The sequence below is a fragment of the Vulpes lagopus genome, chromosome 7 (genome assembly GCF_018345385.1).
Source record: "Vulpes lagopus strain Blue_001 chromosome 7, ASM1834538v1, whole genome shotgun sequence".
Taxonomy (NCBI): Eukaryota; Metazoa; Chordata; class Mammalia; order Carnivora; family Canidae; genus Vulpes; species Vulpes lagopus.
In genome coordinates, this window is record NC_054830.1 from 39319629 (window position 1) to 39334795 (window position 15167).

At 41.7% G+C, this 15167-nt stretch overlaps 1 long non-coding RNA gene across 1 annotated transcript in view; it reads left to right on the forward strand.

Moving 5' to 3' along the window:
* The window catches only part of LOC121495006, a 100576-nt gene that overhangs the window by 41479 nt on the left and 43930 nt on the right, over positions 1-15167 (forward strand). Inside the window, exon 3 of the long non-coding RNA XR_005988947.1 lies at positions 13053-13131. This is a non-coding gene — a long non-coding RNA (uncharacterized LOC121495006). The remainder of the gene's footprint in view (positions 1-13052; positions 13132-15167) is intronic.

Here is a 15167-nt window from a genome sequence, read left to right on the forward strand (position 1 = left end):
TGATTGCAAACAGGTAATAGGAAAATGATGGAGACTTAAATGGGATTAAGGTAACTTTTTTTTTTTTCCACGTTAAAAAGAAGTCTGAAGTGGAAGGTTCAGGGCTGATATGGTGGTACCACAAAGTCATTAGGGATCCTGGCTGTTTCTAGAGGTTTGTTCTCCTTCCTTAGGGTGTGACCATTGACTCATAGTCCAAAGCGGTTGCTGGGATACCAGGCATCTCAGCCAGGTTCCTGGCAAAAAGATAGAGGAAGGAGAGAAGTCTCGGCTCACACTCTTTTAAGAGCTTTTGTGGGAGCATCACATAGTATCTCTGTTTCCATCTTACCGGCTGAAACTTCTTACATGGTCACCCAAACTTGCAAGGAAGGGGTGGTGGTGGTATAATCTTGCAGCTGGTTAGCAACGTACACAGCTGAAAATCAGGATTCTGTTACTGAGAAAGTTGGACAACAAGACACACCCTCATTCTACTAGGGGAGAGAAACTTAAACTTGCCAAGTAAAGGTAACTCAGACCCTTCCTGTTTAAGACTGCTGCTTTCAAGTGAACGGTCTCTTTTGCATAAATGCTGATTCTCTCTTCTTCCTTTTCTTCTCCCTGGGTGGCCTCTGGTTAGGAAAAAGGTTAGCAACCTCAGAAGGGGACAGCTGGGCAGGGGGAGGCGCCTCTTGTGTGTGCTGACCCCGCCAGATGAATGGTCCTGCTGTGGTGTGCCAAGGGGGTGAGGACATCAAGCAGGCCTCGCTGCCCTGTGCCTGGGCTGGTTGGGTATCTGGGGTTGCACGGGGAACTATATATGCCCTCCAACCCTGGCCCTCAAGACATCAAGCTCAGTGTGCGACTTGCTTCATTGGCCAGGTGTATCATTTCCTATCAGCCCAGTGCCTGGGCTGGTTGAGTGTCTGGGGTTGCACAGGCTCCCTGCTGCTGCTGACTACACGCTTCTCACACCTTCCATTCATGAGGGCTCTTCCTGGTCTCCCCTGATCTCCCAGCCCTCTTGGAGATTTCACAGCTGCCTCTTGGGGCCCCAAGCACATGCCTGGAGAGGAGAACCCAGGCAGGATGCTAGATCCCCATCTCTCACTTTGTGAGACAACGACAACTTTGTCTCATTCTAACTGCTTGTCTTAGAGGGGTGGGTCTCCCCATGGTTCTATGGGATGTCTATGGGATGCAGGGAGCTGGCCTCAAAGTTTCTGCCACCGCCTCCTTTCAAGGTCCAGGCATATGGGGGGAGGAAGGAGAAAATCGGAGGCTCAGAGGTCTTAGGTCTTTGTCCTGCTTTTCTTGTTCCTTATGTGTGTGTCTCCCCACTCTGGGGACTTCACTGTTGTGGGATGAAGTGCATTTTCCTTCCCCAACAGACTTTATGCCTAAGCCTTAGTGGCCAAAGAACCGCAGAGGAAATAAAAAGAAAAACATCGGGGCACCTGGGTGGCTCAGTGGTTGAGCATCTGCCTTCGGCTCAGGGCGTGATCCCAGGGTCCGGGATCGAGTCCCACATTGGGCTCCTTGCAGGGAGCCTGCTTCTCCCTCTGCCTGTGTCTCCGCCTCTCTCTCTGTGTCTCTCATGAATAAATAAATAAAATATTTTTAAAAAAAGAAAAACATTGATCATAAGGGAAAATACTTTGTAAGATGTCCTTTTGGTATATGCCCAAACTGCTTGTTTTCTAAGTCAGAAACAGCATTGCAATATCCTGGGTTTGGGTGTGTGCATGTGTGTATTTCATTGTAAATGTTATAAAAATCAACTTTGATTCTGCACTGGTCCAATGATCAAGATTAAGAAATTAACAAAAATTCTAGTCAGATGTTTATAATACTATTAGTACATGGTAAGATTAGAATATGCCCTACTTTAATGAATACTGAGTTGTTTGGATTAAAAAAAGAGAGAGACTATTTCTCATTTTTTTAGGTTTTAATTATTTATTTGAGAAAGAGACAGAGAGACAGAGATTGCAACAGAGAGCAGGAGCAGGGAGGAGAGGGAGAAGCAGGCCCTCCCCTGAGCAGGGAGCTTGACATGGGGCTCCATCCCAGGACCTTGGGGTCATGACCTGAGCTGAAGGCAGATGCTTAACCGACTGAGCCACTCAGGTGCCCCAAAGGTACCATTTCTTATTACGATCAGTGTTTTTAGTTCCTGGCATGGGTTCGTCGAATGAATTACAGATATATCTGAAATCAAGTCTGTGTAAGGAAAAAAAGAATTCACAACCCTCTGGACCGGTCTTTTATTTTAACCCTAGATATTCTTTCCCCTTTGGCATTTTGATTGTCTAATTCACACTCAGCTGCCCCTTGGCACATTTTTTTTATCCTGCTCAGAGGCGATATGAAATTTACACGCTCTGTCATTGGCAGTAATTGCTTTAGGGAGCACCATCACCACACTCCTCCGCCACCCGTCAGCTTAGCCCTGTCGAAACGCATGGCACCCACATTAAGAACATGTTTTATTCGGCCTCCCTTACTCGGTGACACCGAGAAGGAAGCAAAGCATCGTTACAGAGCTGAGAGGGAGCGCCACTGTTTCTAAAGCAATAAACATTTTCCCTATCTTTTTCTTCTTTCATGTTGGTGGCTATTAATTGTAAACTTTCATGATATCGAGAACAGTAAAAAGGGCAATAAAATTGTTCCTGTGAATTGTGGGGCTTTGCGCCTGTGGCGTTTATTTGTTTAGATATTTATTTATTACTTAAGATTTTTTTTTTTTTTTAGAGATCTAATAAGTCTGCTTCAGAGGCCCAGGGTAGCCACTTTTTTATAAGGTGACCAAATATTAATCTAAAGATTAATCAAGGTCTGCCTGTTTCCTGGGGCTATACAAGGTACTCTGACTTTTGGTCATACTTATCTTTTTTTTTTTTTTTCTTTGAGAGAGGAAAATGCCTTTTGATTTCAGGAGGGCTTTATTGAACTGTAACTGGAAGTTGGAGGCTTTGTAATTTATCTGTCGAAGAGAAACAGCCATCTCTGTATTACTGGTATAATATTTGCTGGGTGTGTTATTTGTGGCCAACATTTGCTTTGGAAGGAAAAGGCAGGGTTTTCACTCCTCTTAGTGAGCTATGGGAATGATTCCTCTGGGTCAACTTGGATCCTTTGAGGAATTTATACCTGTCCAATCCCCTAAGTCCTAAACCACATTCTAAAGCAGAACCTAAGTGGATATGAGTATGGGTTTCACAGTAACCCTGTCACACTTGGAAGAACTCCCCAATTCCTGGTCCTCATCACTGGTCCACTGCAAACTAAGCTAAGTATTTAGATGTTTGTTTTTACTAATGGTTAAAATAGTACAGAAATATATATATGTATACATATATATACACACATATATATTTATACAAATAGATATACAGAAAATAATACAGAAATATTAAGTGTACAGTGCAAGTATATGGGTAAACCACTATTAGAAGTAATTGTACTTGATGCATATAAAATTACATGCATTTGAAAAGATATGGAACATGTAGACTATATGGAAGCCATAGGGTTTAGGACATGGGGCAGAGCAGATGAGATGTGGTTATTATGGAGATCAGTAATTCCCACTCATAATCGTTGCCTGTTGGAGAGAGTGATATCACCAATTTCTGGTGAGATAAGAAAGTAAGAATAATGAAAGTTCTGTCCTTCTTTTGTGGTGTTAAAATATCATTATCACAATGATAAGAGATGTTAGTGATAGTTAATATTTTCTTAATCCTTTCTCGGAGTTGTAGGCTGGGTGGTTATTCAGAGTATTTGTTACCCCTCTAAAGAGGAGAACTATATATCCCCTCCAACTCTGGCCCTCAAGACATCAAGCTCAGCTATGCGACTTGCTTCATTGGCCAGGTGTATCATTCCCTATTAGAATTTTTAAGAGACAGTGTATATTCCATCATTATTTCTTTCACCTCTTCCATAAGGTCTGACCCATTCCATAAGTCTGGTCGCAGGGTGAAGGTGACATGGAGTAGAGTGGCAGTAGATTCATACTGGGAATGTCGCATGCAGAGGAAATAAAAGTTGGTTGTTGTAAGTCACTGAGACTTGGGGCTGCTTGTTGCTGAAGCATGACTGTCTAAGCAAACTGATACACTTGGCAAAATTAAATATTTTTCTTTCTAAGGCTTCATCGGGTATTTAAAATTTGTTAAGTCTATAAAATTCAAGCATCTAGGACTCAGTGTATATGTATAAACAAAATGGTAGGTAGGAATTTTTAATATAACGGAGTATCTGCCACACTGGGTACAGTAGCCACTAGCCACACACGGCTATTGAGCACTTGGAATATGGCTAGTCAGGATTAAGATGTGGTATAAATGTGAAACATACCAGATCTCAAAGATTAATACAAAAGAATGTGAAATATCTCAATAATTTTTATATTTATTACATCTTGAAATGATAATGCTCCAAATCTATTGGGTTACCATCAAATATAGCAGTAGCATTAATTTTGGCTGCTTTTACTTTTTTAACATGGCTACTAAAAATTTTTAAATTACTTCTGTGGCTCACATTAGATTTTTATTGGACAGCCCTACTCTAGGCTGTGTTAGCTCTGATAGTGTCCACTAGTGAGACCTTGTAGAAGTGGCTTCCTGTCTCACGCTCACTCCTTCCTGTCTCACGCTCACTCCTCATCTGTAAGAAGTGAGAATAATATCTGCCTGCTAAGGGATATTATGAGGGCTAAGATCATGACCATAAATTGTACAACCCATAGTAAATGCCCTTCTTCTCCCTTCTGCCCTTCACAATGATGTATTTTTTAGAAGCTTCCTTTTGCATTACAATCCACTCATATTGTCTCCTGGGGGGGGGGCAGTTAATTTCATAACTTCCAAATGCCTCTGAAATTTAGAACCCTAGTGTTATGGGTAAGAGAACTGATTGGGCCAAAGTTTTGCTCTGAATAACATGTGTGACGCCTTCTCATTCTGCTTCTGTACTTTGGCTTCTCTGGAGGGTAGAGAATTGTCTTAGATTATTCACCTCTTTAGAAAATGCAAATGATCAATGCACTCTAATGTATTATGTGGGGATGTTCATCTAGAAATCATTCATCTTTATTGATTCTTTTGACACAACACATTTGGGGGTGCATAAAGCAAATTCCCTGTGGACTACAAATTAATTTCCTTCATGAATCTACTCAAAGATGCCAGGTTAGTTTATTTTTCCTGATGGCTGGTCCATGAGGCACCTAGAATCATTTGAAAAATGTCTTACCAGTCTAAAACATTTTTATATAAAGACTTCCTTTTACTTTCGTTAGGTATTCAAATTAGTTTATATATATATTTGTGTTTACAAATATCTGGACTCCTCTTGGGAATTCTTTGCATGTGCATATAGCAGTCTGCAAAATTTTAAAGCATCATTTATAATATAAATCTATTGATTCAACAGCCTCAGGTTGTGGTGGGTTGCTTGATGTTGTGACCAGCAAATTATGAAGCTGCAGACTGCAAGCTCTATGACCCAGCTGTCAGACAGCATCCTACTTTGTGGCCTTCACAGTACTTTCTAGAAAGGGTTCCTCCTTATTTCCATCAGCAAGGCCTAAATTAAAGGAGTGAGGATTAAGGGACTGTGGCGATCATTCCTGAAAACTCCACCACCATCACCAGTCTGTGTTGCTGGGCTCTGAATGATACAAGGCACTGTATGAACACTTCCTGAGTTTCTAATCTCCCACAAGCCCTGTTAGTCTGTCTCATTACTTAGGACACCCTTTTCTCCAGAATGGCCCCTGGGATTTGGGACCTCCTCAAGCACCTTTATTATTTAACTTCAGGTTCAGCTACAAATGAAGGATGACCAAAACAACAGTGATTGAAATAAGATTGAAATGTATTTCTTCCTACATAAAAAAATACCTGGGGTGTAGGCATCTAGGACTGCTAGTGTATTCTAAATCCCCGGGGACATGTCTTCCCTTTACCTTGCTACTCTGAATTTGTCTACCTCATGGGTCAAAAAAGCTGGTTGAACTTCAGCCATCATGGTCACATGCTGGCCAGCAGAAAAGAAAAAGGTAAAGAAGGGTCTGTCCATAGGCTTTTCCTTTCAGATCAGCTTTTAAGAAGTTATTCATAACACATCTGCTTACATAAGACTGGCCAACACTTGGTTACATACACTTGGTTGTATCAAGCTGCCAGGGAGATTGAAAGATACTGTCTGGATTCAGAGCAGCCCTGCCCCTGCCAAAAGTTAGAGGTTCTATTAGTAAAAAAAGAAGAGGAGAGAAGATATTGAGGTAAAGAGCTAGTAGTTTCTTTTCTATCATCCCAATAATCCTTAAATAGAGACTTTTATGGACCTTATTTTGTAATACTTGATTAGACTTTGCTCCTCACCAAATGAAGGAGGCAGCAGTATTTCCATTTTTCCGATAAGTAAATTAAATTCACGAAGTTTGCCTTTATGTTAAATCAAAGTCATAATAATAATAATGCCAGTTATTACCATGGATGTTTAATGTGCATGACAGCCATTTATTTTCATCTCTCCAAAACCCATCGAGTTGGCTCTATAATAACCAATTATACTCAATTTTACATGAGGAAATGTTGGCTAACTTGTCCAAGGTAACAGGCTACTAAATAAAAGGAAGAGTTGGTAGTAGAACATAGCAATTAGTTTCGAACCTTTTGGATTTTTGCTTTGTTTTGTTTTTTTATTGTTGCCATAACAAGTTACTCATGAAACTACACCCATTTGTGATCTCTCAGTTCTGTCGGTCAGAAATTCTATGGGCCATTTCCCAAAGTGTAGGAACATCTCCCCATTTTAAGACTAGCAGATTAGTAAATTTATTAGTAACCTTAATTCCACATGCAAAAATCCCCTTTGCCATGTAACATAGCCTATTCACAAATTCAGGGGATTAGGGGATGGAGTCTCTGGAGAGCCATCATTCACCTTACCACAGACAATGACCCCTAGTGAGACACACCTTTTACGTGGCAACCCAGGGCACGTGTGCACTATAGAGAGTTGAAACGAGTTTCACCAAACAGTACTTACCTCTCCAATTCTATTACTTCAGTTTTAAGAAATGCCAGGCTTAACCCAGTAGATTGATTTCATGACCCACAGCTAGAGAAACACTGCCTAAGCTGCTCCCATTTCCACTGCTGCCACCTCAATCTTGTCATCTTCCTCCCTTGTCTGGGTTGTTAGGAGCAGTTGCCTCTCAGGTGTGATTCATGATTCTCCACTCTCCTCCTTGAAGAGAACCCACCAACCCAGCTCCCTTTCCCCTCACCACTCGTTTTCCCCCAGATATCTATATTCCCCAGGATTGCCGAGCTAAGAACCCTGATGGACATTTCAGAGAATGTCTGTGACTGAGATGATCCCTGCTTTTCATAACCAAGGCCTGGGAAAGATGATCACTGCAAAGATGGCAAATGGGTTTAACTTGAATTTACCGGTAATGCCTAAGACTGGGGTGCTGTGAAAAGCAAGACGACATCTCATGAAGGACTGACGGAGGGCACTGGTATCCATGAGGGATGTCTGCTGTGGACATAGGATGGAAGAGAGATGGCACAGGAGCCGGGCATTTGCCATCTCTGCAGTTGGTGGCAGTCTATCACCCCACCCTTCCAGTTAGCAAAGCCACAGTAAACATCCCTTGGAAAGCAAAACCAAAAGGAAGGGGGAGACACTTTAAGCAGCGCTAAATCTGGAATTTAAGAAAACTCTCCCGTGTTTGTGTGGAGGACGAGATAAATAAGATCTAGCAATTAGTGGGAGGCTGGGGAAAAAATGATTTTTGTAATTTGGGAGTACGGAACTGGGAAGGATACAAATCACTTTCTTGGGCTAAAAGACTTCTTAGCTCATTAAAGCCCATTGCTGCTTTTACAACCATCTTCAGCATCATAAATCTGTGCTTTATCATTTTGCGAGGTCTTTGTATTTGGTCATGTGTCTGTTTCCTCAGACCGGAGAGCGGAAGCTCAGATGCTTACAAGGAAGACATTTGGAGGCAACATCATAACCTGGTTCAGAGCCCTGTTCTGGAGTCAGGCTGCCTGGTCTAAACCCCAGCACTGCCACTTACAATAAACTTGATTTTTAGCAAATTGCTTTACCTCTCGGGGCCTCAGTTTATCTTTATGTTGCTGACAGCTGGGGGTGCCAGAAAATGGGGTGGCATTTGTAGGCTGATGGCCTATGGATAAGGCCTCCTGCTTTGTAGGGTCCTTTGGAGTGATAAATCATAGACTGAATGAAGAACATGAAGCATGTAGTCAGAGACTGATAAATGGCAGTTATTATTATTGCTTAGTCCAAATCAATGGCTCGTATTTGTACCATTGTTTAGCCATGTTTTAATTATTTGTTTATGTGTTTCTTTTCCCCAGAGGGGGCAGATCAAAGGCCTACTTTTGTAGGCTGAATTTCAAACTCATTCTATGCATCCATGTGTGTTCCCCAGGGTCTCCTCTCCCCACAGTGGCCATAGGGATAGGGATCTTCACACCTACATCAGATTATGCTGACCCTGGTCAAACCCGACAATTTCAGTGGTGCTTCCCTACCTGTACCCCTCTGACTTCGTCACCTGTCTCACCTCATTCCACGCCAGCACGTGGGCTCCTTGTAATTCCTCCAAGGTACCAGATGTGTGCTGACCTTAGCCATTACAATAACTATTCCCACCTTCTAGAACATTCATCCCATAGAGATATTCATGGCAGTGTTTTCACTTTATTCAGAACTTTGCTCAAATATCACCTTCTTAGAGAGCCTTCTCACACTTCCCTAAAATAGAAACCCCTTCTCCCATGATCACTCTTGGTACTGTTGCTCTGTGCCATATTTTTTTCATAAGCATTTTATCATATCCAGATGTGTTGTATTTTTGCTTATTAGTTTTTTGGTTTATCTTCACCCACACAAAATGAAAGCTCTGTTACAGAAAGGACTTGACTGGTTTTGTTCATAGCTGTATCTACTGTGCCTGGAAGTCTGCCCAGCACACAGTAGGCCCTCAATAATATTAATTGATTGAATGACTAAATAAAATCTGAACAGATTTTAACTGAAGACCTACTATGTGCCAGCTACTACATCAGGCTCCAGTATGTACAAACCGAACAAGATTGGACATGGTCCTTACCATCTTAAATTTTGTGGTGGATTAAGAGAGACACACGGGCAAGTAAGTAAGTTCCCATACATGTGAAGGACATTATGATAAAGGAGCTAGAGACAGCTCTGGGGGGATACTTAATCTAGGGCCTTCTAAAGGAAGGGGTATTTAATCTACACCTAAGAGGATGAGTAGGAATTGAGCTAATGAAGGGGGTTTTGGAAGGTGGGGAAGAGTGTTTCTGGCCAAAGTGGAAACTTAGTCACTGAAGGCTTTCTGGGTAACGTGGGTTTTTGATACCCCAGATCTTTTACAAATGATGACAGTTGCACCATGGGGGCTGCGCAACTCTATGCAGTAGGGATTTAGGAGCAACAATTTGGTTGAAAGGGGGATTGCTTTGAAGGAGTATTTGCCCAAGAAGTTTATATTTAGATCATATTTTATTTTCGGTGGTGGCTTAGGGGGTCTGAGAAGCATGAATTAAGGGGCAAAGTCACTCCTGGTCCCCTGTTAGTGCCACAACCATAGATGCTTCCACAGTGGCTGTCTGGCAGATGTGACAGTGTGTAATTCCCTAGACTAGGTCAACTAAAGCATTGTGATCTCCAACTTGTCTTCTCTCCTGGGTTACTTGATGTAAGGGAAGGAAGCCAGCTACAGGTCATGAGGACTCTCAAGCAGCCTATAGGGAGGCCCACAGCAGGAGGAACAGAGGTGTCCTGCTCATATCCAGCACCATGGGAGTGGACCATCCTGGAAGGCACCCTCCATCTCCAGTCAACCCTTCAGATGACTGCAGACCCAGTCCACATCTGAATGATGCTTCATGAAAGGCCATGAGCCAGGACTACCCAGCTAAGATTATCTCGAACTCCCACAGATGATCTCCTGACCCACAGAAACTATAAGGCAACAAGTTCTTGTTTTAAACCACTAAGCTATAGGCTAATGTGATTCATAGGAAGAGATAACTAATCCCAGAATTGTACTTTTGTTGTTGGTATTTCTTTCCTATAGTAACCAACACTTTTCTTGGCTCTTAGCCCAATTTCCAAATATGTTCTTTTTCTATCTCCTCCATCTCTGTGTTATGGATCATTATTGACCCCACTGAATAGATAAAGAAACAGAGAAAAGATTTTGTAATAGATTTGTAAAAAGTTGTTACAAAACTGGAATTGGTCCTATTGGTGCTCTCATGCCATTACCATTTATTTATTTATTTAACCAGTGATTGGGCATGTACTATGTGCAAGGCATCCCATTGTGAATATGATGAGTACCCTGTTTCTTTATTTACTCATTGCCTTGAAATTGTTCCTATCATTTCTCCTTATTTTCAAATGAGAAAACTGAAGGTCAGCAAGGCTAAGCAAACTTACTAAGATCACACAGTTCATCAGTGGCAGTGTCACTCTCTCACTAACCGCACTTTTAGCAACGCTCTGAGGAGCCCTCTGGAGTTGGGTACAGAGGCAGGGAGACGAGAGGTGAGAGTGATGATGGTGTAACCCCGGGTTTCTCAAATAGTAATGTGTGTGCAAATCACTTGTAAATCAGCCTGGGAATCTGCATTTCTAACCAGCCTCCGGGCTGTGCCACTATGGCTAGCCCAAAACCACATTGTGGTGAGCACAGATGTAGAAGACATGAAGCGTGAGATCAACTGACCAAGGGGACAATGTGTGCCCCCAGCCACCTCACGCCTGATCACAAAGCTTTGGAGATCCGATTTCTGGGAACAGTAAGTGCTGACAAAGCTGTAAAAGAAAGGGCGCTCAGGAGCTTCGCCTCATTTTGGAAGCAGTTAGCCAGCTAATTTGGTTTAATCATCATAGGAAAATGCAAACAGAAAGGAGAGGGCACACAGCCTTCATCCCCTGCATCATGTTCCGGGCTGCCAGACCTCTGGACTCCAGGCTGTCGCCGATACTACACAGAGGATTTATATGTGGAATAAATATTCTTAAATCTTTATAAGGTGCCTAAAATATTTATGGTTGTTTTAGTTTGGTTTGCATGCCATATTGCGCTCCTACATTAAGCAGTTTTTACACCATCAAGCTTTTCCATTAATCATTTCGGCCTGTTCCCAGCAATCTTAACTGAGGGGAGATCTATTACATTCCGCGACCAGAGCCAAATGATCTAATTTCTCCTTTGGCTGTTTCATCGAATGGTTCATAAACCTATGGCTATTATTGTATTAGGAAGACACATTGTAGTCCCCGAGTGTCATGTTGACATGTTTACGTTTCTTTTTCTTAAGAGAAATCATGATTAAAATGGAATATTCTTTCACGAGAGGACATTTTATAACAATTTCAGCCTGATGAAATTAAAATAGGTGAACGTTCAGTCTCCCACAAATGCTGAATTGGTTGAATCAATGTCGCTGAAAGATCAAAACAGTCTTGCTCCTCTCTTCTTAGGACAGAACTATCTTAGAGGAGCTTTAAAGAAGAGAGTTACTTGCTGAGTGAGAATGTTGTCCTGAGTAAACAAAAAATGGTGGTGGTATTTTTTAGGAGAAGAGTTGGGGCTTGGAATGGGGACGCCTGGTGGTGTTGCTTCTCTCTGGTCGACGGAGTGTATGCACATTCTTGAAAAATAATTTTCTGGGTGTCTCTGAGTCCAATTTGACCCTTGAGAAGGTGACAGGTACCATTTTGAATACAGTTGGCCCTCGAATGACATGAGTTTAAACTGCATGAGTCCATTCTTATTTGGGAATTTTTTTGATAAATACTGTATAGTCCTGTGCATGTATTTTTCTCCTGCTTATGATCTTCTCAATGGCATTTTCTCTTCTCTAGCTTACTTGATTGTCAGAATACAGTCTGTAATACACATAATGAACAAAATATGTGTTAATTGACTGTTTATGTTATTAGTATGGTTTTCAATCAACAGCAAGCTATCAGTAGTTAAATTTTGGGGAAATAAAAAAGCCATACATGGATTTTCGATTGTACAGGGGTCAGCACCCCTAACCTAACCCTTGAGTTGTTCTAGGGTCAATTGTAATGTTAAAGACTAGAAAAAGAACAAAACTGCCCCAAATATATTTGGTTTCCCTTGTTTTTTTTGGATTATGTGTGTGTGTTTCCTTTTTGACTGGAGGAGAAATGATCATAATCATCCTCACACCTAAGTCATATTTAGACTTTGTTGTGTACTAATGTTAAATAGAAACCACCACAAAAACAAACCATCAGTCTAAACTCCTTTAATCATGGGATAGTTTGGCTCTCAGGAGAAAGCAAAGCCCTCAGTCTATTTAAGTTATAAAATTACCTTAACTTTTTAGACTTACTTTTGGTAATAGACACATCCAAAGTTGATATGCTCCTGAAGGAAATTTGTTATTCTTTGCTTCACCAATAAGAGAATTTGTAGATAAAATCTAATGAAGTTCAGAAGTCATTTTTGGAAATAATCACTTTCATTCACTGAGTCATCCCCAGCTGAATGTTGACTAATAGGCATCCATGCCATATTCCTTTGAAAACCACACATCCTCCTTTGCTTTTGGTTGTCATTTTGCATTAGTTTAGGCAGATATGAACTACCCAGGCCACTATCTGCCACGTTAACCTGATTAATTTGCCACGGTACCCAAAACTATACATAGCAACTGGGGAGGACAATTTACATGCAATCAAAACAAGCCCAAATCAAGTCCAATGGGCTGAACCACAAACCCTGGAGACGTTCCCACATCCATCCATTGTTACGGCTGCTTTTGTGATTGCATGATGTGATGTAAGATTCAATGTTTCTCTTGTTTTGCTTACGACTATAATTTTTAAAATAATTCTTGCTGGAGTACTCAGCTGGTGAGGAGAACCGACGAAGGGCCAAAATTCAGTATTCTTGACCAGGATTCAAAACCTAACCTAAGTTTTGTTTGCAGGTTGACAGCCCAAAATGGTCCATTAAAAATACATGAATGCAGATGGCTGTATGCAAGGAAGTCACAGCTGTTCAACCTGGTAAGATTCACATGCACATGTTCTCAGCCAAGGTATCTAAAGCTTTAAGCAAAAAGGCACAATAGGGGGTGTCCTTGTGCTGATATAATTACCCTTACCTCTGCCCTTTCTCATTCCCCTCCTCGCTCTAGCATTATGAGGCTTGAAACATGGCCAGGCTCCCTAAATCCCACAGGGCCATGATTATTTCATGATAACAACGCTCCCTGGAGTGGTCTTATTGGTATTATAAAAAGTGTTTATTGTGGAGAAAGGCTATATTTTTGGTGCTGGCAGTAAAGGCTATTGAGAGGCAAGCACAGCTGTGGTTACGGTTTGAATTGATTAATCTCATGCTTTAGACATCTCATTAGCCAATCAAAGTAATCCTAAAATAAGAAGGAAATTGGTAGAGAGGAGCTGAGCACATTTAGAATGAGGCCATTCCTTGTTTCCTGCAGCAAACAGCAGTGAAGCTTCTCCTGAGGTCTGCTTGCTTCCATTGCAGAAGAAAAGGATTCACTGCAAACCCTGCCCTCTCACAGTCAAATTCAGGGATCCTAATGCCCTCTCAGTATCTTCTAAGCCACGAAGTATCTCAGTTTTATCTTCAGAGACAAGATTAGGAGCTAAACATTGGAGGTAGCAAAAAATCAAGTGAAGATTGCCATGAATATGGGGATATTTAACAACATGACAGCTGGGGGTGAGGGGTAGATGCAGTTTACAAGCTTTCTAGAGGAAACAGAGCATGTCCCACCTGTTCAGCCAGCACCCAAGGTGTAGTCCTTGGAGTAGGTTGTAGTGAGGAGTCCCAACTGCACAAGCCCTAACATAGATATCAGACTTCTTTTTTTTTTTTTTTTTAAGATTTTGCTTGTTAGAGAGTATGTGGGGAGAGAGGCAAAGGGGGAGGGAGAGGGCCAGGGAGACACCACAATGAGCATGGAGCCCGATGCTAAGATCCTGAGGATTCTGAGATCACTAGTCCAGCCCAAATCAGGAATCTGACACTCAGCTGACTGAGCCACCCAACTGCCCCCAAATGAGTCTTATTAATGGAGGGAGAGGAGCTACTGCCAGACACACCAAAACAGGCACAATGTGGGCACAGGTCAGCAATTGATGAGCTTGGTGCCCCTAGGATGGAGAGAGGCAGTAGAAGTGGTTGGGTCTTTCAGGCACAAACATAAATGAAAAAAACCCAGTTAGATCCATCTAAATGCCACCTTTCCCCCTGCTGCAGTAGTGAAAGCCTCATTATGTGCTGTCAGTGGAGAGATGGTGAGCATTTTATCAGGGACTGTTTATTGAGCATCTATTATGTGCTGCAGGTAGGACAATGGGATTCAAAAGTGAGTGAGGTCTGGACTTTGCCCCCGACCAAGGAAGGCCCTCACCATCAGGAGCATTGACAGATGGTTCTTAACCTATCGAGTGTTGTGGACTCATTTAGCCATCTGGTGAAGCTTTAGGCTCCCTTCTCAAAATATGTTTTAAAATTATTAAATAGGTATCATAGGATCACAAAAGAAATAAGAGTAGTATTGACAGTTATCGTAATGCTAAGAAAAAAGCAAATCTGTGATATAGTAGTAAGTGTGGTTCTTTATTATAACCACAGTGGATCTAACAAATTAGGAATTAATATAAACAATATTTTGTTATATCTATAATAAATATGACATGATATGAATATATTTGCCATTTCTATGAATGGCAAAGTTCCAGGTACTTGTTTCTCTTATTTATAATTTAAGGATATGTCCAGTTTCAGTGAGATGTCCTTGAAAGTGAGAATGTAGGGTTTTTTCTTCACATCTAAGTTCAGGTTGGCATTGGCTATTTGAAAATTTTCTTAAGTCTGTGGGACCACATCTGTGTTTAAAATGCCTTAGAATTCTCTCCTTGGCCTCTGTCCCTGGAACACAGGTTAAAGCTGAGGTCAAGGGGCAGGGAGATAGAACGCTATCTGCTCCTGGCTCCAGTCACTGGGGCCTGGATGATGGAGGCAGGGGTGAGGGAAGGTTCCTATCAGAGTCAGGAAACTTTGTGAG